This window comes from Triticum dicoccoides, chromosome 5A, assembly GCF_002162155.2.
Source record: "Triticum dicoccoides isolate Atlit2015 ecotype Zavitan chromosome 5A, WEW_v2.0, whole genome shotgun sequence".
In the NCBI taxonomy this organism is placed as follows: domain Eukaryota; kingdom Viridiplantae; phylum Streptophyta; class Magnoliopsida; order Poales; family Poaceae; genus Triticum; species Triticum dicoccoides.
Window position 1 is genome coordinate 222,006,113 of NC_041388.1, and position 3,438 is coordinate 222,009,550.

Sequence of the window (3,438 nt, forward strand, 5' to 3'; positions counted from 1 at the left end):
TAATGCCCTCGATGCGGCTATAGCTCCCACGTGTCGAGGCATGACTTAGAGGCATAACCGCATTGAAAGCAATGTCGCAAGTTAGGCAATCTTCACAACATCCCATGTAATATAGATAATAAAAGGGGAGATACATGGTTGGCTTACACTCGCCACGTCAATCAAAGTACATAAATAGCATTACAACATTCAAAAACTCATAGCCCGACTACGGTGCCAAAATAAAAGATAAACCCAACATGCGACACGGTCCCGATTGCCCCAACTAGGCACCACTACTGATCATCAGGGAAAGACACGTAGTATCGGCGTGAGTCCTCGTCGAACTCCCACTTGAGCTCAAGCGCGTCATCTGGAACGGAGTCATCAGGCCCTGCATCTGGTTTGGAAGTAATCTGTGAGCCACAGGGACTCAGCAATCTCGCACCCTCGTGATCAAGACTATTTAAGCTTATAGGTAAGGCAAGGTAAATATGTGGAGCTGCAGCAAGCGACTAGCATATATGGTGGCTAACCTGTTTGCAAAAGAGAGCGAGAAGAGAGAGCAAAGCGCGAACAAGTGACTAGAGGGCAACCTGCGGCAAGCATTACTCCAACACCGTGTTCACTTCCCGGACTCCGTCGAGAAGAGACCATCACGGTAACTCACACAATTGATTCAATTTAATTAAGTTAAGGTTCAAGTTATCTACAACCAAACATTAAAAAATTCCCATCTGCCCATAACCGCGGGCACGACTTTCGAAAGTTCAAATCCCTGCAGGGGAGTCCCAACTTAGCCCATGACAAGCTCTCACAGTCAATGAAGGAATATACCTCCTCCCGAGACATTCCGATCAGACTCGGTATCCCGGTTCTACCAGACACTTTGACAAGTTAAAACAAATCTAGCAACACCGCCCGAATGTGCCGACAAATCCCGATAGGAGCTGCACATATCTCGTTCTCAGGGCACACTCAGATTGTCTTAGATACGGGTAGGCCAGCCCAGGGTTGCCCCTGGTGGCCACCGGCAACTGACAGGTGGACAAACACTCAGAGGAGCACTGGCCCGGGGGGGTTAAATAAGATGACCCTCGGGCTCCGGAAACCCAAGGGAAAAATAGGCTAGGTGGCAAATGATAAAACCAAGGTTGGGCATTGCTGGAAAAGCTTTAATCAAGGCGAACTATCAAGGGGTTCCCATTATAACCCAACCACGTAAGGAACGCAAAAATCCGGGAAAATAACACCAATATGACGGAAACTAGGGCGGCAAGACTGGAACAAAACACAAGGCGAGAGGCTGAGCCTTCCACCCTTTACCAAGTATATAGATGCATTAAGATAACAAGGCAATATAATGATATCCCCACAAGTAAATAATGTTCCAACAAGGAATGGTCTCCAATCTCCACCTGCAACTAGCAACGCTATAAGAGGGGCTGAGCAAAGCAGTAACCTAGCCAATCAACGGTTTGCTAGGACATGGTGGGTTAGAGGTTTGACATGGCAATTTGGGAGGCATGATAAGCAAGTGGTAGGCATCGTAGCATAGGCATAGCAAAAGAGCGAGCATCTAGCAAAGCAAAGATAGTAGTGATTTCGAGGGTGTGATCATCTTGCCTGCAAAGTTGTCAGAGTTGACTGGATCCTCGAAAGCAAACTCAACGGGCTCCTCATTAGAGAACACGTCTCCCGGCTCTACCCAAACAAGACAAACAAGCAAACGGAACACAATCAACCACGTGCAAGCTCAAACAATATGATGCAAACATGGTATGCTATGCGGGATGCGATATGTGATGCATATGCAAGATTTGACAAGGAATGAATGAACCTGGCCTCAACATGGAAATCCAAGTGTGCCACTGGAAAGGTGATATGAAATCGCTTGAAAACGATATAAAGATCACCGGAATCGGAGTTACGGTTAGGAAATGGCAAGCAATTCAAATATGGCCACATTCTGCGATTTACATCAAGTAGCCATCTAAAAGCAACAAGATGAACATGCTACAGCACTCAAACATGGCAACAAAATACATGGCAAGGATCCATTCATGATGCTTAACAAAAGATGGACACTGAGCTACGGCCAATTCATCCATTAACAGGTTCAAACAAGCATGGCAAAAATGCATTTGGTAAATAGATTTCAGACTTAGTGAAATTAACACTTGTCTGGAATCTCAGATCAGGTAGCACACTTTGGAGCATGAAAACTATATGCTACAGGACCTGAACATGGCAAAATAAAGCATGGCATGGAGCTACTCAAAGAGCTTAACAAAAGTCCCTTAGTGACCTTGAGCCAAAAGGGATCAAAAAATACATTTGCAAGCATGTGAACATGGCAAAAACATAATCAGATCACAGACTTAGTGAAAAACTGGAGCATGCAAATCAGATATCAAGTAGGCATGTTTACGAGCTCGATGCACTTACTACAGAGCAAGTCATGACAATCTAAGCATACACCCACCAAGAATACACATTATACAAGCTAGAGATGGCAAGAACAATAACATAGCATGCACGGATCAACTACAATATCCTCGGCAAAATCGCTAACAAGTAGACAATCTGCCCAGATTCACGAAATAGCAAAAGTAGAGCTCGATTGACTAAAGCTAGGGTGCTCCATAATTGCAAAAAAAGACATGGATGGATAGAGCACTACAAGATTAACAAAACATCCTTACTGATCATCCTCAAAAGAGGCACGGATCACTAGGAAACAGCATGAACATATGGCATATTGAGATAAATAGATCAAGGACTTAGTGGAATTGCTAAGTCCCTGAAATCAGCATTAACAAATGCACCACTTTGCAAGCTTGTGCTAGTCACCACACACATCACAAAAATACATGGGTTGCACCTCTGGAAAGATGGCAAAACATATAACAAAACTCATGTAGAGCCCAGGGGCATATAATGCACACTAATCATGGCAAAAATGACAAATATCTAATTGGAGCAGCAGATCTGACAATTATCTCAAATAGCACTCTACCAACAGCATTTCGGGCATCAAGATGAACTCAAATGAAAATGATGCAATGAGATGAAATGATGTGCTCTCTGAGGCGAACATTTTGATATGCTATATGCCCAAAACGGAGCTACGGATGCAGAGTTATCACAGGTCAAAGTATGCAAAATAATCTAGGAACTTAGTGGAAAAAAAGGTCAACCCCTAGGGTTTTCAGATCTGGATCGGATCTCGCCGGAGCACGCAAAACGAGGATGGCCGGAGTCGGTGCCGGAGCGTCGCCGGACTTGAGGGAGGCATGTCGGCCGGACTTGAGGGAGGCCGGAGAAGCGGGCGGTGTCGCCGGCGAGGTCTTGGGGAGGCGGCGGTCGGTCGGAGTGCGGCGTGCGACGTCGGGGTGCGGCGGCCGGCGAGCTATGGGGCGGCGAGCCCTCGCCGGCAAGGAGCAGCGGCGGCGCGGC